The 27197-nt window shown below is 47.8% G+C and overlaps 1 protein-coding gene across 1 annotated transcript in view; it reads right to left on the bottom strand.

Moving 5' to 3' along the window:
- LOC118773540 (C-terminal-binding protein 2) overlaps positions 1–26783 on the bottom strand; it is a 93124-nt gene extending 66341 nt beyond the window's left edge. Inside the window, exon 1 of the mRNA XM_036522542.1 lies at positions 26401–26783. The gene's annotated coding sequence lies outside the window, so the exon portion shown is untranslated. The remainder of the gene's footprint in view (positions 1–26400) is intronic.
- Positions 26784–27197: the final 414 nt, after the last annotated feature.

The raw sequence follows: 27197 nt of genomic DNA, 5'->3' as shown, positions 1-27197 counted from the left end.
TTTTTCCCCCCCTTCCCTCCAGAAACAAAAGCCCTGCCCCATCTTCTTGGATGCACCCCCCCCTCCGCCGCAAAATGTCCTCTGACAAACAACGCCCCGGCTCAGATGAGCTCCTTCCCAAGACAGCTCCCTTCCACACGCACGCCTATTCATAATGAATCCTGAAATCACCTCTCGGTCGCACGTCGAAATAATGTTCTCGGTAACGCAGCCAGACAAAGACTGCGAAAGCTATTTTTTGCCTCAATCCTGCGCAAATGCGATCTGCGCGGACCTTAGGTGACTGATCCAATTTTAATCTAAAGCTCCGCTCCGGGGGCCTGGAGGGAAATGTTTGTGGTGTTTTTCTCGCTTTTCTTCTTCTGCTGGTCTAAGCCGCTCTGCCGTTCTGAAGCCTGCGCAACTTGAGGGGCGCCACGAGGGACAGCACAGCGTCTCAGCTTGTATCCCCCTCTCCACGCAACCAAAAGCCAAATTGGACCTGCTGAGAGAGGTTTAGAAGAAGGCCGACAAACGACAAATGTTTTTTGTTTTGTTTTGTGTTTTTTTTTTTGTCGTCAAGACGCCCGAATAACAACTTGTTGATGAAGGCCATGGCTGAGCGAATAAAAAGTCAGTTTAGGTTTATGTTCTCTTGCTGTTTTCACAATGAATTAGCCACAGAGCTCCTCGACTTATTATCCCAGGCTCTCAACACAGAGCACGTTGTACAGGCCATACGCGTTCGGAGCGCAGTCTTCGTTCCGCCTCTGTGTCCTTGATCGGAGCGCCCGATTGGCCGGCCTCCATAACAGACGGGCTTATCAGCCAGTCAGCCTGCCCCATTTCGCCCCACAGACCAGACACTCTTGCGTTCCTCCGGAGACCTTCCTGAGGGTTCTCAGCCCCTCAGCGGTGCTTTGTGTCATCCGTCGAATATGCAATCTCGCCGTCCGTGTCTGGAGGTCACCCACCCCACCCTCTGAGGACGGCACGTCAGGGGGCCCCACAAGGACGGGATTAAACCAAGTGCAAAAAAAAAAAAGAAGGAGAAAAAAAAATCCACAGGGATATTACTTCATTAGCCCGCGCTTACCAATTAAACAGCCCACAGGGCTGAGGCAGGAAAACGATCCCCCTGCTAAAAAAAAAAGAAAAAACAGCAGTGACCCTGGTGAAGCTGCGGTCAAGGAAGGAGGCGTGTTGGGGGGTTGAGGAGGGGGCCGTTGTCCGGAGAGCGTAACACGGGCGGCGGCAGACACCCCCCTTAGAGGAAGGGGAAGCCGGAGCTTCGAGGGTTTACTGTGGTGGAGTTATGGCAAGGTGGGGACGTTTTTATAGGAAACACAGAAATTCGATGCAGGATGAAATATCTCCCGAGCTGAGGGCCTTCTTTTAGCCAAATGAACTATCAGGGTAATGGAAAAAATACGATGGGACAGGAGCGAAGGGGCGAGAGGCGAGGGGGGGGGGGGGTGGAGGTGATGGGAAGAGAAGGTGTGGGGGGGGGCGGGGGTGCTCGTGGAGGGCGAGGGCGATGGGGGACCCCTGCAATCTCCGCGCGGAAAATTAACAATTCCTCGCGCCACGCTTTGTCCGCCAGACATTAAATGCATGGAACACATGAATTACGGCAGCAGGAGAGCGGAATTAACTCTATATATCAAGCGAAGTCTAAATAGTTCAGGGTTTGTGGGTCTGCCAAAGGGGTGGGGGTCGGGGTACAGGGGTGGAGGGGGGAGGGGCACCGTCTATGTGCGTGAGGCAAGGCAGAAGGAGGGAAAAAAAATAAAGTAACTCAACATTTCTATCTCCTCTCATTAAAGTTAACCACTTACCCCTCTCTGGACGCATAAAGCTGTCATCCCCACCAGTGATTTATACTGCCCCTGCTCAGCTCCTGTCCTAACTATTGCATGCCTCCAATTAATTTTTTTTTTTTGTGTTTCTCTCCATCCCCTCCCCTGTAAATGTAATGAGATTGCGGCACACAAAACTGCTGACTCTGGTTAATGCGCAATTCTCAGATAATACAAATGCTGCCCTCAAATGTGTGTGTGGGGGATAAAAAAAACAACAAAAAAATTGCATACTTAATGATGGCATTTCCAAAGAGGGCCTGTTGTGTCACTAATATTATTAATATAATTAATCACCCCGGATTGAGCATAATCTTGCCAAACAGCGTTTTACTGGCAGAGACGGCAAATAGGCACACAAAGGCGTCCCCGGTGTTATATTAATTAATGCTGGTAATGCATTAAATCTTTCGACGCAGTTTAAACCCGGCCGCTGATGAAAGCTTACTCAAGAGTTTCGAGAGAAAACCTCTCGACGTTCAAAAAAAAAAAACGTTATTCAGAGAGAACTTTGGTGTTTGCGGAAGAATTAAGGCTGTCGGCAGGGGGGAAACGCTATTGTGTGTTTTACTACCCACAATCCATTGCCTGTGACTATAGATGGAGGAGGCCGATAGGAGTAACTGCCACTGTAATTGCATTCCAGTTTAAAGGGAAATGCCTTCAACCACCAACAAAGGTCAAAGATACAGGTTAATTGAGTGGGGTTTTAATTAGTGTATGTTTATAACCTTTTGGGGGGCCATCTGCAGATTGGAGGTGGGCTGCATTTTTTTTTTTTTTTTTAAGAGCATTGCACATCCCATAAATCGTGCTCTTTCTTATTATTTGCCCCCCCCCGAAAAACAGAGAGGGGTTCTGTTATGGGCGGAGGCCCCTTGCGTAAGCTCAAAGGCCCCAGGTGTGGCTTCTCTGGCTCGGTAAAAACGGGCACGCTGTTCTTGCTCAAACACAGCTGTCAGGTGAGAGTCTGTAAGGCCTTTATAACCCTTATAAAAACCATCCCAGGCAATTTACTCCAGCCGTGGTCATGAAGCAAAGCAAAAATCCAATTTAATCCGCGGCGCGGCGCGCCCCCGATTGGCAGCAAGGGCTTGTCAGGTGCGGTTAACAGTAGCTAATTAAGAAGCCCCCACCCCCTAAAAACAGGACCATTTAAACACAATCCGCCCAACCCTGTCAATATTAAAGAGCAATTGTTTTCTTTAGTACATGGGAAACAAACTGATAAATATTCAAACCCGCTTGAACCCCAGAGTGAAAAGGGAAAGTTTGTTTCCCACCTTTTCAGAGGCTGCTCACGCTCTCCGGCGGGGAACGACAGAGCCGTCAGGGTTTTGTTACTGGTTGAGAAGGAAAAGAGTGATGCGCAATCCCTGCTCTGTTTCATGATCCTCACTCTGTCATGCTCAGATTCTATCCCTGCTCCGATTCTGACCCGCTCCAATTCTGTCCCTTCTCCAATTCTGTCCCTCTCTGATTCTGACCCGCTGCGATTCTGCCCTGCTCTGATTCTGACCCGCTCCGATTCTGTCCCTGCTCCGATTCTGTCCCTGCTCCGATTCTGTCCCTGCTCCGATTCTGTCCCTGCTCAGACTGTGAACACAGTTCCAAGAGGCTGAAAATCTATACTGAGATCCAAAATCCAATTTAAGAAACTGCTGGAGAGTTGGGTAAGAGAAGAAATAAAAGGACAGCAAGGATAAATAAAGATCGGCAGTTTCCCCTCAAAGCTGGTACATTTACCCCTTACATCAAATGAAGAACGGAGCACAGGCTCGTCCCTTGGCCTACACATGTCCTTCACCCAAAAGTGCACTGTGGTTTGAGCCTTTCGTAAATCGTAAAAAAAAAAAACAAAAAGACTGGCGCATATAATTCTTCCTGGTAAAGGAAAAACCACTGTTTTTTTCTTCGCCACCGGTGCCTCTGTGCAGATGTTCCCTTCGAACGCTGATGATTGATTGATGGGTCTAAGATAGTTTTGCCTCAGAAACAGGAGACAACGAAGCTTTTTTTGGGGCCCTGCTGCTCGTTCATTAGGTGGATTTTGGGTCCACAGGGCAAGGGGCGGGGGGTGGCGGGGGGGGAGAGGAAGAACGCAGCTGAAGTGATGCATGTCAAATTAGGAGTGAAAATAAAACTACTGCTACTGGGACTCATTAGAGCCGAGGAAGAGAGACTGTGGGAGTATTTACTTCATATGTGCTTTTATTTCTGCGAAAAACACACAAACACACACACAGACACACACACAAAAAAAACATTACTACCACATGACCTCACCCGTTTGGAGTTCCTGCAGGAACCGCAAGTTACTTTTATTGTTCGACGAATTTACAAGAGAAAACTGAAAAGCCATCTTCAAAAACACTTCAGAAACCCACCCACACACTGTGTTAACGCAACTGCAAGACCTTCCAGCACACTCACTGGCCTGGAAGTGTTGTTAGTCGGGTCTGACACTGTTACTCATTTAACTTGAATGGATACACTTATGTTCTATTGTGCTGGAAAGTCGCTCTGGATAAGAGCATCTGCTAAATGCATGTAATGCAATGTAATGTAATGTAATACAAATTCAACGTCCAGCTCCACGCCCTTAAAAAGAACCCACATACACCTGGCACTGAACATCAAACAAGCACTGCCACCAGAGAAGGAACAACACACTATACCGCAAGTATCTTTGTCTTGGAACTTGGAAAATATGTGTGGAGCTACAAATTTCAACAGTATTTTTTTGGAGAAAAACAGCTTTGCTCACTGAGACACCTTTGCCCAATCACACCCCATCAGTCTGTTAACTGGCTCCTCCTCCTTTACGACGGAGAACATAGAGGCAGATGTTGGATTTACGACTGCTGGCCCCGCCCACGGCGGCCCAAAGATTCCTCCTTCAGGAGAAGACATCTGCCGTTTTACTGACCTCCGGGGCTGATCTGACCCCAGGCATCGACTGTGCCACTCTGAGTATCACTTTACCTCAGGGGGCACCGTCTACACTGCCTCCTATCCAAATGCAGCGTGCATCCCACCTCCTCCACCAGTATACCTGCGTGTTTCTCCCCCCACCCCCTGCCTTCCTCTTCTCCCTTCAGATCATTTCAAAGGACCAGGAGATCAAAGCCCAGTGGCCCCTTTGAAAATGGACAGGCAAGGGGTGTTTAACTAATCATTTATTTAAAAACCTATCACTCGCCAACAAACTCTGTCTTCTCCGGGCTCTCCTCCAATCTTTCAGAGCGTTTCAAAATGTGGAGGGAAAAAAAAAAATCGGCTGCCGGTCATCTTCAGAGGGACGGGGAGGGGCGGGGAAGAGCCTGAAGAACACGACGCAGGAACACGGATTTCTCTGATGTGTTAACCCTTCGCGGACCCGCTCGGTTGTTCTTTTTTTTCCAAAAAAAAAAAAAGCGGCTGCGATCGAAGATTAAAAGAATCAACCTCTCAAACAGAATTACCCTGAGAAGACCATCAAAAGTTATGCATTCAAAAAATCTGGAACCAGGACCTTTACTGCTTCAGCTCATCTGTAGTCCAATCAAATGTAAGTATTCTTTTACAAAGCCTGTCCTGCTCTTGTAAAAACATGTCACGAATATCCCCCCTTCCCTCTTCAGTACAGTCACAAAGAATGCAGCTACTTTATCAGTTCATCATTTTCTACATCCTCATACTGTTAATGCTTACCACAAAATTAGCTGTGTTTGTATCAAAACAGGCCTATGTTGTAGCTGCAGAGTCAAGGTCCTTGGTACAGAAAAACAATAGGAACTGTGGTCTTGTCCTTGCTCTAATGAGTCACTGAGTTGGGAGAACCATCCAGAACCACTAGCTTTGGTATTATTCACCCTGTGAACACTCAAAAGTTACCCTTGCTCCTTACATGAATAATCCCCGGTTATACGATTTCCCCCCCTTTGTAGATACTTGCTTGATGTATAAATTTGGTCTGGGTGGTCCTACTTCTTTAGTTGCCAATTTATCCTGATTATTACGATGACTGAATGGTATTTCTCTTAATGACACGATCGAGTTGCTCTGTGTTGAGGTAACATTAGCCATGTTGACCATGAATGTGACAAGATCGCTGGGGCAGGTTACGTATGACGAAAGCACGTTAGTGCAAGCCCACCCAGAACCCATACAGATTGCATTGCAGTGCCTGCAGGCTGCAAAAACACAGACTAATACAAGGACAGTGGGAAATTTACATAACAACTTCACAGTAGGGGTGGGCAAATCTGAACTTCCAAAATCTCTTATAAGAGTGGATTCCATGGCCATTTTAGCTGCTGAACACGAATCCACCAAGTTCTTGAACCTAAAATATATTCTTGAACTGGTTCAGTGGACTTTTTCAAAATGGCAGCAAAAAGTTGACTTTTTTCAGAAATTTCTTTACAAATTTACCATTGTTCCTTGTAATACATCTTTTTATAGGTTTTTCAGGTTGCTGAATTCAAAAATAAAGGAATTAGAACAATTAAGCAATTCAAACAATTCAAACAATTCAAAAATCCACTGAACCAGTTCAAAAAATCATTTTAAGGCAAAAATCTTGATGGATTCGTGTTCAGCAGCCAAAGTGGCCATAAAAACCACTTGTCTTGAAAAGAAGTTCAGATTTGCCCACCCCTACTCATAGGTTATGGAAGTGTCTGGTCAAAAAGGTACAGGCCTGCTTTCTGTCCAGGAGACTGACCTACGAAGGTCAAACGTGTAGCAGCATAACACACCCATCGCAGCCCCAGTGCGTACCTGCCTCTTTACATGCAGGCCTAGTGCCATTTTCTGGAGGAAGAGGAGCGGAGAAACCTCACACGGTATGTTAATAACCCATATCTTTCAAATTAACAACTGTCACCTAGTAACCATGTGCTACACGAGTGGTTCCTTGATAACAACGAATTACAGCAGAGAATGGGAGGGAGCTGAGAGACCCCCCCCCCCCCCCCCCCACCACCACCACCACCACGCCACCCCGTTACATCTCGGACAAAAATAGCCCAGCACTGTGGTATTCATAATAAGTAGGATCCGTCTTAGAGTTAACGTCAACCATCTGTCACCTGGCCGAGCCTGAAAACACACACACAGTAGCTAGGCCTCATTATGATGTGACATTGCACTGCGTGCGCTCAAATGTTAAATGCTTACATTCTCTCACCCATGCTTAAAAGGTCATTCTAACTCACCAAAGGAGGACAAAAAAGCAAATGTACGTTGAACCTAACTTTAATGTCAGGGGCAGGACTTTAATAAGAAATATGAGCACAACATTAACCTCGCCAAGACTGCCTACGCATCACCGCTAGTATGTCAAACTTGATTAGCGGGGTGTACTGCCGTATTCCTGCTCCGTTATATTTCTGCCCAGGGGCAGAAATATCCTAAAAATGGAGCTTTGAGGAGGTTTCCAGAGTCTGAGACGGGGGCCTTTGATAACTGGAGTTCAGTGGGACGGGAGGATTTGACCTAGATTAATATCTGCTGCGGAGGATCGGAGTGCTTTTCTCACTTCCTGTCCGTCAACCGATTCCATCTGCCAGGTTCACGGGGGCCGTGGGAACCGGTGGAGACCCATGATTGGTGCGCTAAAGCGGAGGCCTATCGCTGTCAAAGGGCCAGGCAGCAGGGGTGGCCTCGCGGAGCAGCAGTCCCCTGAGGAGCGGTGAGAAATGAGGGCTTTGTGCTTCAGCCCTCCGAGAAACCTGCGCCACGGCGGTGAACTTTGCACTGACTTGAAGTCAGCAGAACGGAGGAGAAGCGGACAGAGAGTGCCAGGGGGTCGTACAACTGACTGACTGCAGATCAGCCCTGACTGTACATCAAACATTCAAACAGATCAACCATTTCTCCCTACTTTCATTTACCAGGAGCACAATCACAGTGCACAGTGAGAGATGTATCCATTTGCTGTTTTTGAGAGATGAAAACATGGTTTAATGTGACTTCAGCTTGCTGACCTTGGCTTTAAATTGAAGAGATGGAAACTAGGCTCTGTGACCAAAGTGTACAATAGCACATTACCTACGGCTAGTGATAAGAATCAGTATGGTAAGAATATACATATCCATATTACACAAACACACAAACATGTATTTATACCATGTTTTTGGGGCCCCTTCATCTAGGAGCTCCGTTCAGGAACTCAGTGTTGCCTTTCACTGAAACACATATGAATTCTTTCTAATGCACGGCGGGCTTCTTCCTGGCTGGTCGACAGGTTAGCTCAGTGTCAGCCCACAGCCACCCCTCTCCGGCACAGGTTAATGAGTGCTCTCGGAGGGTGTTCATTTTGGGCCAGCGAGGTTAATTACACCGCATTCGCTTAACGGGCCAGTGATTTTTATGTAAACCTGCCCTTGCACTCCGCCCGTTCAAGGAATGACTGGCAAAAAGCGACCGTCACACAAATTCACTGAGGAACCCCCCCCCCGGCGACAGAGAGAGGGAGAAACTTTTCTTACGCTATATCAGCCACAAGGCCCTGCTTGCCGGCGCCACCCCACCCCCCAGCCCACCCCGCCTCCCAATCTCTTATTTTGTCCTCCTCGTTGCAGGGGACCGACTGGGTGACATTTATCCATATTTCATGAAGTGATTTCTGTAAGCACACCGAACAAACAAATCAATTTCCCAGCAGTAGATTGCTTAAGAGAAACAATAATAACCTGTGGGACTGGGCACAGAAGCTGTGAGAATTAATTGCAGATGGAGAGTGGCTTCTCGACTGAGCTTGGCTCAGGGAGACCGCAAAACTGCTATGAACACAGGCACCGGCTTTCAACCAGCTGCGTCCTTCCCACCTAGAAGATGTACCCGGGATCATTTCACAAAATACAGTACCAGTTTGTCCAATGTTTGGACACACCTACTCATAGAAGGGTTTTTGGGGTTTTTTCTGTATTTTCCTATTTTCCATATTTTAGACTAATAGTAAAGATATCAAAACTATGAAATAACAAACAGAATTATGCAGTGACTAAAAAAGTGATAAACAAATCAAAGCTGTCTTATGGTTTAGATTCTTCTAAAGTAGGCAAAAAATATTTTCTAAAAATAATTTTTTTGAATGAAATTCATACATAGACAAACATAAGTAGTGAACCTTATGCCTAAGAAACAACTTTCAAGCATTTAAGCATGTCTTAAATGCCTGAAAGATCAAAATGCATGCTTCCCATTATCTTATTCATGTGTGTCCAAACTTCTGACTAGTACTGTACATACAAGCTAATGAACATACAATTTCTCAGACACTAGATGCACTCAAGTAGGTTAAGAGCTAGTTCCCAGAAGACATACCGAGGGTCATTTCATACGAGCTAACGAATATACAGGCTCTCAAACACACTCGCGTAGTATAAGCCCTTTTTCCCATTTGGAAGATGTACCCAGTGTCATTTCATAAAATACACATGAGCTAACAAATAGACAGGTTGTTGAATGTTGAACGCACCCAATTGGGGTTACGACCTTTTAAAACATGTCTATATTGCTGAACCGTCCTTGATATGGGAGTCACGCTGATGATGGTCTCTGAAAAGGGGCCTCCACTTGCTATGAAAACAAAGACCTCAGAAACATCCCACCTCCGGCAGATTCCAGAGTAGGACCATGTGATATACAGTACTCTGTTCCACACAGATTCCCCCCATAAACCATGGGGGGGGGGGGGGGGGGGGGGGGAGATGGTGGTGATGGGGTAAGGCCCGTGTCTTCTGTGGAGCGAGCATAAGCCTTAATCCGCTGCTTCCCCTGCCAGTTTTGAAAGATTCCCAAGCAAGCATGCTCGACACACGAAAAAAAGGAGCATTATTCGCCCTCTGCTAAAAACCTTTTGAGGTCACGAGCATTATGAGGGATAAAGGACTATTGTGAAAGCGCCTGAAACATTCCACATTCCACCATGCAAAAATCGACCGACAATGTTTTTTGTCAAGACAGCCATCATTCCTTAGACTGGAATCATCTCCAAGGAAAGAAAAAAACATTAGAGGCAATTTTACTGTCTCTTTATACTTTATACTTTTACTAAATATCATTTCTGCAGTGCTTTCAAGCTCCGTCTGTGTTAGATGACTTCACAGCCCGTCGGCCAGGGTCTCTGCCAGCCGGAGGCTCGGGGCTCAGAAGCTCAAAGCAGGGAATCGATTACTTTGCCCAGTGACGCTGAAAAAGTCACATGTCCGCAGGGGTTTGTGTTGCGGTTTGCGAGTGGACACTAAAACAAGGTATTGTGGCTACCCCGGGTCATGAGTCTCTTAACACACTGTGGCTGTCTCCTTGGACGACACAAATAATTAGAATCCGTGTCAAATGACCGGCAGTGGAGGAACACATGGGTACAGGAAGTGCTGAGAGGGTGGAGGAAGTGATGTAACAGGATGGTGTATGGGTGGAAAACATATTTAACTGGGTAAGGGGATTATCGGTGCTGCGTGGTGAGTGGGTACAGGTAGTAGTGTAGTGGGCAGTGTGTAGGTTCAGTGAGTATTGGAGTGGGTACAGTGACTAGTGGAGTGAGGAGTGTATAGAAGCAGTGAGTAGTGGAGTGGTCAGTGAGTGGGTATAGTGAGTAGTTGAGTGGTTACAGTGTGTAGTGGAGTGGGTATAGTGAGTAGGTACTGTGAGTAGTGGAGTGTGTAGCCTACTGTTAATAGTGGAAAGGACAATTACAGCAAGCAGTGCAGTGGGCAGCAATTGGTTAAACGGCCATCCACACCGACAGCTGAGCTCACCGCTCCAAATGGACCCGGCTCCGCCCTGCCTCCCCAATCCTGGGGATATCAGGCCCCTGGGTGGTACATCCACAGATTCTGCATTTTTCTCCCCGGCGTCACCCGATCCTGGCTCCAATGGAGCTGACTGATCACATTTCACAACAGGGCCAAGCCAGCCAAAATCCAGAGGCCCCCTCTGAAACCTCGAGCTCATTGTGCTCCCTGCCAGAGTTCTGGGCACAGTAGCACACACAGCCCCCACGCAGAGACAGCAATGCCTGTAAAAGTGCCTGTGAGCATTTATCATTACAACAAACATCGTTATATTACAGTATGTCCTGTCACGCCTTACCGGGGAAGGAGTTCTGCCCTCAAGTTTCCCCCTCAGCAAAACAACTACATGTTTGTCTACGTATAAAAAAAAAAAAACCATGGTGTTGAAAGTATTACACAGATGCTACTTTGTTCAAATCACAAATGTTTTTGAAAATGCATATTTTAAACCATATGCTTGAACAGCTTTCGTGCCAGGCTGAGCTTGCTAACGGTAGCTCCCTCTGACAGAGACAACACGCGTAGCGCTCTCGCATACATACTGAGACGTGCAAAAAATAGGCCATTATTTACTTACTGCCTGTAACCGAGAGGTCGAAAGCAGGCAGAAAAGAGAGGGAGGCTCTCCGTCTCCTGCAGTTGGATAGCTTACATGGGAAAGTGGTTTCATAGTATACATTTTATTTGGGAAAAAAATCGCTAACGATAGCTCTGTACCCGCTACGTCAGGGACTGCTATTATTTACAAGCAGTACGGCCCAAAATGCAGCAGAGTCGTCCCATGAAAAAATGGTATTAAACAAATACCACCAAACCATAAATACTGCTCACTGTGAAAACTTAAGCTTTCAATAAATTGCTAAGAAGGAAAAAAAAACAGAAAGGACACCGCTGATCACAACCAGCTAAAGCTGACAAATCTCTGAAAGTCCAAGCACAGGGAAAAGTTGCCATAGCGATCACCGCACGGTCATTCCTCTACCTTGGTGGTGGTGGTGGTGGGGGGGTGGGGTTTATGCCTGCTGTGAACAGAGAATGGATTAATATTCTTTAATGACCCCACTCAATATTTCATACTGTTTGCTCAGAAACAACACAGGGGAGAGATGGGTAAAAATAAAGAGGCTGCATGCTTTTGAATAAACCACCCCCTGACCGCTTCACTCCTGCAACGATCCAGCTGCACTCTGATCCCCCCTGATCCGGGAGAAGAAAAAAAACAGAAAAGCATGGAAAGCGTTACTCTCGCCTACGGGTGCAAACTGCAGAAAAGCTTTTGGAAAGTAGACCTTTGCTTTTAAAAAAAAAACAATATATATTCTGTTTTGAGCATTTGTGTAAACTTGTTTCCTTATGCAGCATTTAAAACCTACACAGCAAAGAATCAAAAATGGACAGGTCTTGCACAATGTTGTGCCTATTGATAGAGAAGGCATCAGCAGAATTCAGACTTGCAGTGGATAAACATTACTGTAGCAATCTTGAGGTTATCTGGAGGTAAACATGATAGGCAACTGCACAATAATAGATTGATTTTCAGATTTGGGTGTTCTGAATGATGTATGAGGTGATACATTACATTACTTTATATTACTGCCATTTAGCAGACACTCTTATCCAGAGCAACTTAACAGAGATTACAGTTTCATACATTTATACAGCTTGATCTTTACTGAAGCAATTCTGGGTTAAGTACCTTGTTCATGGGATCAACAGCAGTGCCACAGTGGGGAATCGAACTGGCAACCTGTTGGTTACAGGCCTTGCTCCCTACCACCACACCCCATTGCTGCCTAAAGTTTGATACAGCGTATTGTCTTTGACTAAACTGCAATAAAGATTCTGCTCCCCCTTATTCTGTGCCCTAAGAGGTTCCACCTAAAACACCTCCCCAGATTGACATGGGAGACTGTCTCAGATAGCACTCACATTATCCTGTGGTTGGCTAGTGTGGGAAACCATGGCCCTATAGCAATCATCAGTGTTAAAGGGGAGGGGCTAGCTCTGAGCATTTAAGAGCTGCGTCTACGACACCCCAGAAGCACACTTCAGGGTTCAGCAAGGCCCGACTGAGCATGCCTCGTACAAAAAAAGGCCTTCCCGCCGGGCAGTAGGTCGCGGGACGAAGTGGGCCGAGCAGCTTGCACATGCAGCCAAAGCAGGGTTCTGCAGACGGGGGCGGACAGGGGCGTGCCTTGCATGTTGTTAGCCTGGAGTTGTCACAAACAGGGTGACAGAAGCACGATCAGCAGCAAACCAAGCCTGCCCTTCCACCCACCGATCCCCAGAATGTTTGCCAGTTTGGCACTGCCGCCTGGTACCAGCAATACAAGCACCCGTAGTGGCCTCTCTGGCTGCTTTTCGACCGTGGCTAATCTCACGCTGCCGTACCCTGGCTACGGAACTCGATTCGGCCTCGCTGATACCCCGCCACCCCATCCCAGCATTCCCTGGGCAAACAACCTTTTCTCCTGTGTGCTGCCCTGTGAAAGCTCTGGCAGCCTGTACTCTACACCTCCAAGAGCTGCACTGACGAACTGCACTGCAAATGCCGAACATACAATAAAACCCAGCACGTTGTTGCAAGGCAAACGAAACCAATATTTATTAAATCTTTCAAAGGCAGTGGATTTAACAGAAAACATAACCACGGAAAAACAGAACCAGACCAAAGAAAAACCGTAACCCTGGCAGGGAGGTTAAGGGGTTCCTCGCACCTACCCACAGTGCGACCCCAGGGCTGTGGACGGCAGGAGCACCCCACTGTTCCTGATGGGCGGCTGCGCGTTCAAAGAGCACCGGGTCCCATTCCAACCCGTAAAGAAAATAAAAATATTCCACTAGAACTTACGACTAACTGAAACAAGAACAAAGGGAAAAAATAACCCAAAACCCGAAATAACAAAACAGAACACTGGTGCTGGAGTGGTGTGTCCGCCTTAAGAGAGCGATGGCAGCTCTCTGCCGCCATCATTTCAACTTTTGGCTCCACCCACCTCGCTGCATCCACCTGTCACCTAACATCTGCAAAACAGGGAGACGGGAGCAAGAGGAGCGGTGCGTAGCGGCACGGCAGGCAGAGGTGGAGGGAGGAGGGAGGGGTGGGTCACCTTCAACCGCTGACCAGGGTGACAACCTGTATAAAGGGGCTCAGTCAGACAGAACCCAGGGCAAATGCAATCTAAGGCGTTTTCTGGAAAGAAGGATTTTCTCATCAGCAAATGCCAAAGGCTGGAGATACTAGTGACTAATACCTTCCACTCGCTGCGTTGGCCGGCCCGACGTGTCCCTTTTGTGTGCTCATTACAGTCCCCTCTAACACACCAGCAACGACAGATATTCTATGAGTGACAGCCCCTTGGGGGGGGGGGGGGGGGGGGGGGGAGGGGGGGGTTGCAGGTCCCAGTGAGTTGCACGGTTGAGGATATCATGCGGCTTAAGTACACGGGTTGCATTCCAACACCATTAACAATGTCACCCTATTGTCTACGCGGGAGTGCGTAGACATTTTGAACACGCGTGTTTTTTGGCTGACCCAAAAGCTCGGGCTTAAAGGAGATATGCGCCTCCTATTCAGAAAAGTGAGCAGGCCAGCTATTCTGCGGTTAGCCTCTCACTTGCAAGAGTTGTTAAGAATTCGCACAACCGCTCTATCAATGCAGCCTCTCTATGATGGCGTTCTTTGTGGTCAATTTTTTTTGTCAGGAAAGTCGTATCAGAGGGTGTTTCTGAAATTGTTCAATTGACCGCTCAGGCAGTCCATCTTAGCAGCTGCTCTGATGCCACAAGCTGCACAGTTACAAAAAAAAAAAACAAACAGGAAGTCAGAGGAAGTAAAGCACTTGACTGATGAGCTCAAGCATGGTTCTAGACGTGTGTTAACCAAAGTGGACAATGTGTGGAGTCTATTAATAAAGAAACATGCTTGGGCAAATGTACAATACCACACATGAATATAACGGGTCTGGAGCGCCTGTCAGCTCTGTATAACTGTGCAGCTTCATAACAACACTAGGTATTACACAGAATGGGACTTTTTTTTCCTTTCAGCTATTGTTCAATAAAATTCTGTGGGAAAAAAACCTGCAATTCACATCAAACAGAAAGATAATGAAAACACAGTATATCAAACCCCTATCTCGACCAACATAATCGCTCACATACAAACAGGAGCAAAACAAGGTTACAAATATGACTGCACTAAACAGCTGAAGTGCTTCCAGCAGGAAGAGATATGCGCACAAGAGCCGCACTTTTTAAATGGAGTAGCGTAAACTTGCTCGTCATGTAAAACGGGGCTTTACTTAATATCCGACAAGCACTACGCTGAATCGCTGCACAACACGAGCTCATTATCATCGCATTCATATTTTAGTGTAATGGATTATGTAACTGCGCCATTAATCAGAGGAACTGCTCGAGAACGCTCCGCGAAGTATTTGTTTAATTATGGAAAACGCTGTTCCTAAAATAAACGCAATGTTTACCAAAAACAGCTTCATTCAGCGCGCTCGACAAAAAGAAAAAATAAAAACGTCTTCAGTCACCATTCATAATTTGACATGTGACAGTCTCGTACGGCGCGCAGCGTTCAAAGCTACGCTGAGGGCCCTCGTCTTTCCAATGAACCATGCGCTGACAATCCCGGGGCAGAATCTCTCCAGCAAACCGGGCTGTCCGTCCACAGCTCGCCATACATTCAAATCAGCCAGCTTCTTCTGAATAATTGATCGCTATTAGCGTTTGCGCTGAAAGCTGGCGCCCATGGATATGACGCAAATCAGATCGAACCAATTTAACTACTTTAACAACGCGCTCCGCAACGCCAAGAGTTACAGTGCCGATTGATCCGTTTTAATTGAATCAGAAGCACGTAGGCCTACTGTACAAATGCTTTCTTTCGAACCTCAAAAGATTTTACATTCCGTAACTTCTTCCTTGCATCGATTCGGTTTAATTCTTTTTTAATTTAATTCTTTCACTTATGTAATTGCGTTCTTATGATATGGAACTGTACACATCCTGTCCCCGTACTGTCGCTATACTTGCTGTATGCACTTTTGTAAGTCGCTTTGGATAAAAGCGTCTGCTAAATAAATAAATGTAAATGTAAATGATAAACATGTGGCGCAGCGTAGGAATGACTTTGCCTAGCACACGCACAACCAACAAGCTTCTCTGCTTCGGAACAGAACCTAGAACAAAAAAAAAAGAACACAGAAAGAAGAACCGTTTCAAACATGGCACCTGTCCAACGAACACCTCTGAAAAGCGCGGCACAGCGATCACGGCGGCCGGCTCTCCATCCTTCAGATCGACGGTTCTGTTCGAGCGATCTCCAAACAGCGGAGAGAGCGCGTCTGCTGTCACGCCGCTTAATTAAACACGGTGCTTCATTAAGCACACGGCAATGTGACCTTGACTCCCTCGTAGACAATGACAGCAACCTTTTCCTTCCCGTTCCAACCCCCGGAGAAGTAAAAATGTTGCAGGCAATACCTGCCAACATCCACAGTTAATTCATCAACCGGTGGCCCATTGCGGTCCGAAAGTCCGTCAGGAACAAGAGAGGTGGCGATGTATCATGCCACATTCCTTGTCTGGATAAGGCTTATACCAAAATCCTCAAGAGGGCAAAATTACAAGTTGGGTGAAAACGCGTTACACGATAGCGAACTGACAAGCAAAAGCGACTGGATTTAACACACGGAGTAAGGCACATCCGAAATTCGTAATTATCATTATAATTACTATAATGGCATTTAGATGCGCGTGTCTGGGAGAGATAACAATTCACAAGGCATCAACTCCCAATGACAAATGCAATTTTAAGCGTAAACTAACGCCGACGCTGCCATATTAGTGAGAAATGATCAACAGTCAAATAAAATGTCATTTAAAACAGGACAGAAATTAATATTATTATTGTAACTTAAGACAGACCGCATTAATAACGAGCTGGGAATACAAGGAATATCCTCAGGCTCTGATATCAGATACTTTCAAAATCTGAGAATATTGAGAACAAAAGTAACTAATTAAAAATGGTTCAAACTGAAGACGGTTCAGTTTAGTCTCTGGTTGGAGTAAGTGCACCCCCCCCATGCCCTACTGCCACACTGTCCAAACCCACCGCGGGGCACAGCCCCAGGGAAGTCACCCCTGCGAGGAGGTGACGGCGCGGTGAGACGCGGAAAGGTTAAGAGGCTAACGTCGTAGGCTACATACAGAGGCACCGCACTAAGCCCCCTCCCCTCCCCCCGCACCGCGGCCGTGAGAGGCGGGTCTGTGGGAGGCCAGCTGCAGGAAGGAGCCTCCGCCGAGACGCGGGCGAACGGGGGAGTCAGCGCCAGGAAGGCATGCTGGGATTGCTCAGCGCGCTGGAAGTAATGGCAGCGCGAGTTAGCCCCCTGTTAACAACACGGACAGTATGTCCAAACCCTCAAAAAAAGAAAAAAAAAAGTCCAAAGCCATTCACCTTAAATGAACAGGAATTTTCCCTTGTGCCACCTCTAAATTTGAGAATCTGTAACAAATTTTGTATAAAATTAATATGCAAAATGACGTAACATCCAGTGAACGCATACAGAAGCACGTCCCTTTTCAGCGGTTATAGCTCCCCGCTTGCTCCATTCCACAGAGCGCTTCAAGTGCATGCGGGCTATTTTCCACAACAAACCGTAACCAAACACCTCCGCCGCTTTCCAGGTGTAAACCCCCAATAAAGGAACCGCGAGGAACAGCCGCACTTTCAGCGCATTAAACAGGAGCGTTTCCCGAGACATAAAAAAGAGAGACACCGATAGCTATTTTTCTTTTTCCTTTTTTCCTTTTTTTCTTTCTTTTCTTTTTTTTTTTAAATGAGCAATCACAGCAAGCAATCTGGAAGGCAGCTCAGCTGAGGAGGCATTACGGGCATTAGCTCTCTGCCTCCAAAACACAGGCCCCGGCTTTTATCTCAAAACAGGTAATTATTCCTAGCATCAGCAAGCCGCCGAGCCTCCCCCCTGTAAAATTGATCCGGTGGGCTTTGTATCAATTGCCTTGAGAAATCTGGCTTTCTTAAATCGCAGCTCTGGCGGAAGGGAGAGGAGTAGAGGGGAGCTGGACCTCGACCCCCCCCCCCCCCCCCCACCGCCATGTGCTTCGTGTGCTGAGTCAAAGGCAGAGAGAGTGGGAGAGATAGAGTGAGAGATGGGGGAGGGGCCCTCGTCTCCCCTTCCTTTCCATTCGGGAGAACTTTGCGCGTCGCCGTGGCGATCCGCTTCGCCTCACCTGCACACCGCGTCAGCATTAGCAGAAGGGCGCACTTGCGTCTCCTTCTCCCCCCTCCGCCCCCCCCCCCCAGCCCCGATCCTCGTGTCGGGCCTCGGCCGCAGCTTTCCGCTTTCAATGCGGTAGCCGGCAAGCGGCAGCGGCTATTTAATAACAATGCCGCGGTTTCTCCCCGGCAGCGGTCGAGTGCCGCTCAGGCGCCCCCGCCGCGTGCAGATGGCACATTGTCTGTGGTTTCCGAAACACACACACACACACACACATTTGCATCCAGACTGGCTCACTCTGGGGCTGTCTCTGCTTTGCATTCTCAGTTCCCTCCATTCCATTTCAGAAAAGAAACATCCCTGTAAAATTTGGATAAAATATACAGAGCAACAAAACAAAAATTCTAATGTTGAGGACAAATACAGTGTTCACAGATATAACCTGATGCCTTTCAGCTGATATGATTTCTGCACTTTGCAGAGGACAGTTGGGAGGTGGTGGTGGGGGGGTGAGAAAGACTTCAGCAAGGAGGGGCTTTGCTTAAACAAACACAAAGAGCCGTGGAAAAAACGCAGTTGGGACACATTCAGGGGGCCGAATGCAGCGATGTAAAAAAAAAAAATCAGTCACCTTGCCAAATTCCTCTGAACAAACTCCTCATACCACCACCCCTCCCCACCCCCCTCGCCGCTGAGAACAATTAGGGCTCATTTTCGATGAAAACGACCTGTAATTTAGCGGAAGGTAAATCTACAGTACATCCATTTCGCCAGGTGGGCGTTCATTAGCCGTCAGTGGGGAGAGACTCCTTTTAATAGAGAGTGGGCCATAAACACCTCTCATAATTAGTCTTGCGCTATCTGATTTCACCTCTGGGGTTTTTCTTCTGTGGCTATCTTCATTTATTTCCTTTATGTCCCGCTTAATGTTTACTCAGTCATGAAAATCTATCCGCAGCGAGCACATCGGGGGGGAGCCCGGACGAAAACGAATCTCCGAAAACCCCCCGCCAGCTAGTGATTAATGCCGAAAAACGGCCGCGTGGGTGCGTGTCGCATCACCTATCTGGCCGCAACACCAGCCGACACGCCGCGGACTGGCTTGGCATTCCCGCCGGCTTGCTGGATTCCTCTTCATTGATCACCGGGACCTGCGTTCGCTCAGTGGATCAGCCGGGCCTTCTGGGTAATAATTAGCTCCTTAAATCACGCAGGCGTTTCCTTTAACAAGGGCAGTCGTTCAAAGCTCTCCCCAGCTCTCCGGCTGTCGCGACACAAAAAGAAAAGGTAGCTGAATTTTCACAGCGATCTCGCGGCTCTTAACACGAGTCCGACCTCACTGTCCTAGGGGCGGAGGATTGGCGCTCTGTGCCCGAGAAACAGAGGGAACGTAGCTGTGGGCAAGCCAACACCAACGGATACCTGATGGCAACAGCCTGTGTCAAACTGCGCATCGCCCACCACTGCATGGGAAGCGCCGCCATAGGCCGCACGGTGCAGCCGCAGCCTATCGCTGACGCTCCTCCGGCGCGGTTTACAAGCATGGCAATGAGGGTCGACCATCTGTCCCCTCCTCCAGTGGAGGCACATGGGAGGGAGGGGGGTGTGAGCATTCCATGCGGCCCCGCCATGCCTGACTTCCCCTAATCCCGCACGAACATTTTAAAATGTCGCGCGGGGCACGGGACAAGGCCCGTGGGGGGTGGGGGGGGGCGTGAAAGGCTGCATCAGTGACGGCCTAAATGACCTCCCCGATCCACCGCGACCGACTGGCCCAGATCTCTCCTGGAATATGGAGCAAACGCAGCCCAGAGTCTCACCACAGCTTTTCATTGCCTGGGGGAAGTGGCAGGCTAAAGGAGGGGGGGAGTGGGAGGGATAAGGTGATGAGACTTAGGAAGATCACAAATCAGTTCAATCAAGTCAGTTCAGCCCTGAGAGATTCTGATTTCCACGAAATCAGAGCAAACACGACCACCACACCTATTTTAATCCGCGAGACACGGCCTTCAACACAAGCCTCACACAAGATGAGTAACATGTACCAAAAAAACCCAACACGAAACCAACGCGGTTGCTGTGCAGCAGTTCACGTGAAAAATGCATAACACGCGATGAGGTGAGTTAACCGGCATGTGTGACATGCATTAAATCCCTCAATGCGATTGCACTGCGAGACATGTCTCAACTGACATCTGGAGGCTCATATGCATGCTATTAATTCACTCCTCATTCTCTCTCTCTCTCTCTCTCTCTCTCTCTCTCTCTCAACAGGACAAAAGTTCAACCGCGGGGCGGGGTGGGTAAATAGACAGGGATTCTCGTAGGTGTCCCTGGCCCCCCTCCCCCCTCCTTCGTTTTTATTAACACTGAGCGGAGAGACAACCTTCCAGCCTGAGGAATTAAGCCTCGCGGAATGAGGTCGGGTATGTCTCCACCTTAAACTCATGGGCACCCCCCCCCAAAAAAGGAGGTGTAATCGCCGTCTTTATCGTTACACTCCCTCTAACATTCGCTTTTCCTTCCCAAGTGTTCACGCTCATAAATATTTAACGGCCTTCCTTCAGTAGCCTTTGTTCAGACATTAAATACACTATGAAGATGGTACACGTTAAAACACCGGGAAAACAAACAGTGCTATTTTTTTTTTTGGGGGGGGGGGGGGGGGGGGGGGTAAACACACCATGCTGGAAGGAGCACGTGGAGATTTACACGTATTGAAATGATGAACTGGCATGAGTCGGCACCATGAGGAGGGGGGGGGTGGGGGCTCGCAGGGCCTGGGCGGGGCTTGGCTCCGGCGAATAAGGCTCCCGGGCTACTAGGTGGTCCCTTCTTCTGCCTAGCAGCATGCGTTTCCTCGTATCCAAGGGGGGCAGGGGGATTGGAATTAATGATGCTCTCCCAGAACCTCCGCGCTCGGCGTGCCACGTACACTCATTTACAACCCCACACCGGCACGCTAACCGGCGCATCTGTATTCTGCACACAAGCCTCCATCGGAAACGACACCAAATCTGAAAATATGCACCGTATCTGTTTTACACAACCCCCCCAACCCACGCCCGCCCTCCCACCCTCCCCACCAATAAAAACACGTGAAAAACCTTTGCTTCAGGGGTTCTGACAAAATGCGTCAAACAGGAAATGCAGTGAGACCACAAACCCGCTGAAACGCTTATCTTTCACATCTTCAAACTACAGACTCACTACACCTTAAGCATGAAACTAATAACACCCCTTCATTACAAAAGGAACACCCTGACACAATTTTGCAAAACTGTGAGTGATACAGCTTAATAATTTAATAATTTCCTTTCCCGGGAAGACGATACATTGTAATATTGTATCGTTTATGTCTTCCACATAATGCCACTCATAATCGAGCAGACCTTTTATGCCTCCAAAGACTCCCTCTTTCTGATAATAAAAGCTTTTGTGGTTTGCCTTTGACAAATCCTTGGTGGATTATGTGAGTACATATTCAGGAGAACATCAATTAATATGCATTAAAGGAAAGGAGCATTAAGATGTAAGAAAATAATTAATATCTGTAATTGCCGCGCCGCTCCACCACTTGACTTCCAATGCACTCTGTCCCTCTACTCCTCTGTTCAGGCCCCCGACCTAATACGGGTCACGATGCAACACCACTCCGCAACCCGCCGGTAGTGCCAAGTGACTGTACCAACTCACAGAGTGACTCTGCCCATTCAAGGCGTGCGCCTTGTCCGAGAAGAGCCTGATCGCACACTCGTTCCCTAAGAGGTAAGAAGGGAGCTACATTCCACACCAGGCGGCGTTATTTTTCATCACGTTCGGCACGGTCCGTAGCACCTCCCGCACGTATTTAAACCGCTCCGGCAGGCTCTGTAGTCGCTTGTTCCCCGAAACACGGGAAGTGCGCCCTGACCGCATGTGCACTCATACATTACTGGCATTTAGCAGACACTCTTATCCAGAGCAACTTACATAGGTTACAGTTTTTACGTTATCCATTTATACATCTGGATATTGGCTGAGACAATTCTGGGTTCAGTTCCTCGCCTGAGGATACAGTGTCAGTGCCCCAGCAGGGATTTGAACCAGCAACCTTTTTGTTACGAGCCCTGCTCCTTACCACCATGCTACACTGCTGCCCTGTGAGCGAGCAGACAGCTACGCGGAGATACGGATAAGCGTTCTCTCTCCCCCCTGGCTGAAAACAGGCCCTGCACACAGGCACGTCATGCGGCAAACTTTCAGCGCCGCGTAGGCCGCTCAATCGCGCCCGTTGAGGGCCCCGGCATTGTCTCTTTGTGTGGCTCACACGCCGGGATTAGGGATCCTTTCTTTGCACCTGATTACATGCTCCCCTCTCTCTCTCTCTCTCTCTCTCTTTCTCCCCTGAAAGAGACATCTAGGCAATTACGCCTCTCCCTCTCCGTATCGCTCCGGAGCGAACAAAAACCGCGTTGGGGGAGAGGGAGAGAACTATATCAGCGGGGGGGTGGGGGGGGGGGCTCCTCTCCACGGCCCCTGTGCTGAAAAGGCCGAGGAGGTGGGGACGAATCCGTCGGCCTGAAGTGGGAAACGCTCTCCCTAATTCTGCACACCGTCAAGCCCCACGTCTCTCCCCCGTCACGGAGGCCTCTTCTTCCTCCAGCGGCTGTTTTGCTCCCAGCGCAGTCGTCTCCCCTTCTGTGAGTGGAACAGCAGCGTGTGCCCTTGAAGGAAAAACAATGACCGCAGTCCTCGCGGACGCTACACCCCATTGTAAAGAGGAGGCCATAATTGGCCGTGCTCTACCTCCGCTGTCCGTCTTTCAAAACCGTGGACGTCATTCGCTCAGAGCGGGGGCTGACCTGCGGGGCAGAGCGTCTGTACCGGTCGCGCGTCAGCTCGGCCGTCTGGTGGACGTGTCACCCCCGATAAGCCCCACTCCCGCTTTTATTAATCCAGCGGTAACAAGCGCCAGGCCCAGGCCTCAAACGAGCTCCGGCATGCATTTCATCCGCGAGGCCCGATGCCCAAATAAACATTAGCATTTAAACAACATGAAATGATATAAGGCTCGGTCTACAGAGACCAATTAAAAGCCTATATTCAAAGTGACCCCCTCACATTAATGGTAAAGGATCGCTGCTAAGCTTGGCCTTGCCTGCCTTCAGTCTTTGAAAGCCTATCTCTCGTTCGCCGCAAACCGGGCCCGAGGATGTTACTGGCCATGGCCCGGCCTGGTTGTGTTACTGTGAGGGTGTGCCCTCTATTAGCTGGGACGGGGCGCAGAGATGTACACCCTGGGTCTCTATCCCCCCCCCCACGCCCCCGATAGAGTGTGGCTCTCTGCCCCCTCCCGGCAAGAGCACCTGCAGAGCGGGAGTGCCATAAATATTAAACTGTTGGTTCGCATTTACCCGCTGCCCGCGACGCATCAAAACTGCTAATATGAGCTGCCATGTGCACCGCCGTTCAGAGACGCGATGCCTTCGCCTCGGGGAAGAGGGAGGGAAAAAAGAAAGAAAAAAAAGACTCTTACATTTATGCGAGAAGGAGGCTGAGAAGCTGGCTGTTGGGAGGTAGGAGGAATATTCTCATTTCGTCAGCGCACCTGTCTCCTGGATTTACCGCCCGTTCCAAGCAGCCGGGAGGGCCGTGTGGCTCCTGCCACACCTCCACCCGTCTCTCCCTCGAACCCACGATAAATCCCCCTCTCCCAATAATCGTCTCTGAGTGAACTTTCGAACGCAGGGGGGTGGGGGTGACCAGGGTGGGGGGGTGGGGGGGGAGCTTAGCAGGAGCCAGTCACCCGCCCATCAAGTGCAAGTCCCTGGAAGATGGATCGCGATAAATATTGCAGAGACCAACAGAGGTCTCCCCCACCCCCGAAACGTTCCAATCGCCTTGAGTGATGGGGCGCTGCCCGGCAACGTGCGTGGCGGATGTGAGAATGTGCTCTTCAAACTGCAAAATGAGGTCTTGGACGTCCCCCCTCCCCCCCCCCTTTCTCAGAGCACCTCACATTTCGCCTACCCCCCCCCCCCCCCCCCCCCCCCCCACCCCCTCTCCTCCTGTTACGATTAAAAGCGACAACATCGAGCCGGGCGCCAAACGCACGCATCCACTAAAGCATAATCATCATTCGGGGGCTGATGGCACATTTTTTAGAAGATAGACTTGACTGCACATCAACAATTGGAAACCGGCCACTGCAGGTGAACTGAAGTATTGCTTACACACTCAAAACCGGCTGTGTTTCTTTCGGAGCGCGCGCTGACAAAAATGTAACTGCATCTGACTAGGCAAAAAAAAAAAAAAAAAAAGGGGGTAAATACTTTAAGAACAGGGAGTCACGATGTACTTTGGGGGCAAGAAGAGCATGATTTTTTTCCTTTGAATTCCACATTTTTTATGCACTTCTGACTTGAATGAGCTTAATGGAGTTTTCTGACAGGGGCCCTTTGTTGTATTGAGCTGTGAACCATCTTAAATATTTCTTTGACAATGCCCAAAGAGGGAGCAGATGTCCAGGCACACCACATCTGTAGAGTCCCCTATTCCTCGGGGCTAACTCTCCCCGCCCTCCCTTCCCCTGACACACAATGGGCTCCTTCCAAGGTCGTCCTCTATTCAGCTTTCCAACATCAATCAATCAAAAAACTCAAAGGTCCCTTTTCATATACGTCCCTACTGTATCTACTGCAGACACGTGTATTGAAGCAGAAACTACACTGTCTCACACCGGATTAGAATATGGCTCTGATAATGTCCAAGTGAATGCGGAAATACATATTCAGAGCCAGAGTAATCTTATTGTTTGGCATCGGCCCAAAAATAAAGTTATTCATTCTCAAGACTTTGCACTGGTACTTCTCCGATGAGTTCACCGATAATAACGACTTCCAAGGTGTAACAGATAAAGTTAAGCCTATAAATTTATTTCGAAAATTATTCAGCATTTAATAGGTATAACAACAAGCCAGCAGTAGAATGACCAATGGTGATTCACGTGAATGCACGTCTTAAGGGTAAAAGGGTCGATCGTAGTTCAAGTAAAAATGTAATCCGGATTTGTCATTTCACTCACACAGAGGGGGAGAGAGAACGAAAGACTAATGGTAGAGGAGGCAGAGAGGGAGAGAGAGAGAGAGAGAGAGAGAGAGAGATGCGTCTAGTAATGTTTTTTTTTTCTGTGTAGCCCATTGAAAGCCGTCGGTTCTGACTGTCAGTGCCGCCAAAAAAAAAAAACCCGGGGATGGGAGCTAAACCAATGGTATTGTCTTTTCTACTCATCCACTCTTGCTAAATGAGGGAGCAAGCTGTCGCTGGACCACAGAAAGACAACACAATCAAGACAAAACAAGCAAGGCTCTGATTTGTGGTACTTATCTGTACCCTTATACGATTCCAACTTTTCTTTGCTGACTAGCCACATGCATGTGGATAATCCGTTCAATAATTCCAAACACACAAAAAACAGCACATACTCATACGGTACTTGAACGAAATATCTTCAATAGTTCAAGGACTAAATTATGTAAATGAAGACCTGAAAAGTTTTTTATTTATTTTATTCTCTGACCACACAAGGAAACATAAAATATACTTTAGCCATCGATCATCTTGATTTCTGTTTTATTCAGGGCATTTTGGTAATCTTTACCTAAAATTGCACCCGCATATCTGAACCGAAACATTCAACGGATCTGAAAGCCGTTAAGGTTGTGCCTACCAGGCTGAGTTGTAGCTACTCTTCTGTGAGCGTACACCCTATAGCCATCACTTATGTAAACAACGCAGAACCGAGCAAAACAAAACGAAAAAGATCCAACTCTTCTCCCTATCGCCGCTTAAGTCTTCTGTTAAGATAAGTTTTTTTTAATTCAAAACGTTATTCCGTCCCCATAGTCGGGCCCAAAGAGCTACAAGAAACACGTACTCGTCAAAGCTTGATCATTATCATTTAATAAACAGAAGAGGCGCTTAGCTATTAATAACAAAATAGCCACAAGCAACAGCATACGCGGTAACTCACTTCCCATGCCAGTCGAAGCTAGAATGCTTTAGAGTTGCTTTTGGCTTACCGGAGCAACTCCTTTCAATGTCACAGAGATGATCAAATAATCGAATGACATTATTTTATCGCTGAGAGAATCCAACAGGGGCACAATTCCGCGTGCCAATACTTGTGGTTATACATCATATCATAGTGCAATTATTTTTCATTCGCTCCACGATTTCCCCCTTCGGCTAGCTATCCCCGAATGTAATCAGTTTTGCCTAGTTGAGACGACCAGGAGGGACACTAAATATAAGCAAAACCGTCGGAGAAATCGCATTTCTTTTGACAGCGAACTAAGGTTATATGTGACCAAAGATGTCTTCGGAATACAATTCACTCATCGCTTCTTCCCTCTTCCTGGCGCAGCGAGGCGAGCACACATGGACACAGAGCGGACACGAAACAAATTATACAATCATCAGCTCGCTGGGTTAACGCCACAGCCTTATAAAATATTTTAAACGAGATCTTACCTCAATATACGATGTTTATCGCTACCTTAAGAAGCGACTTTATGCACCCAAGAACACCATCATCCGCTTTTTTTAGAGATCGTTTCCTACCGATCTTGTGTTTAGGATAACCGATCCACCTTAAATTAAAATGACAAAAAAACTTAATCCTCCAAGCGCTAACTGTGCAACTGTAGACTACAGAACAATTTCCGCTAAAGCAAAAAAAAAAGAATAGAGTCGAACGTTTTACAATGTGCAGCCGGAAAAAAAATAACTGGTGTATTTTTTTGAAGTGATAAACGTCCCCGATGACAAGAGAGTGGTTTGGTTTGAGATATGCTCTTCAATCCCTTTCGCCGATTGAGAGGTAGGGCATGTGTACGTGTGTGTGCGTGTGTGTGTATGTGTTTTCTTTTTTCTTTTTTTTTTCCTCTTTTTTAGCAAGGCGGGGTCTTGGGTCGTACAAACCAATGACACAAACCCACATGTGCCCGCCTCGCCCCCTACACATATCCAGTCTTTTATTCAGAAACAGCCATTCTCCTGGGATTAGCAGGCGCGGAGCAGGCAGTACACTGCACGGGCGAGCGGACGGGGAACTCGGAAGTGGCTGTACCTCTTTACACGACCACTAGTTTTTTTTTCTTCGAGAGGAAATTTGTTTTCTAGGTCTCGAAAACTAAATGCATTGTAGATTAATACAACAAAGCATATTTCTTGAAAGACAAGAGTATCAACATTACTGAAAATATGGTTTCATCTTTATTTGAAACATTGAATGCAAAAGCATTCATATTAATATAGTATGCAAAATG

This window comes from Megalops cyprinoides, chromosome 1 (genome assembly GCF_013368585.1).
Source record: "Megalops cyprinoides isolate fMegCyp1 chromosome 1, fMegCyp1.pri, whole genome shotgun sequence".
Classification (NCBI taxonomy): Eukaryota; Metazoa; Chordata; class Actinopteri; order Elopiformes; family Megalopidae; genus Megalops; species Megalops cyprinoides.
This window is presented reverse-complemented; position numbering and strand designations above follow the sequence as displayed.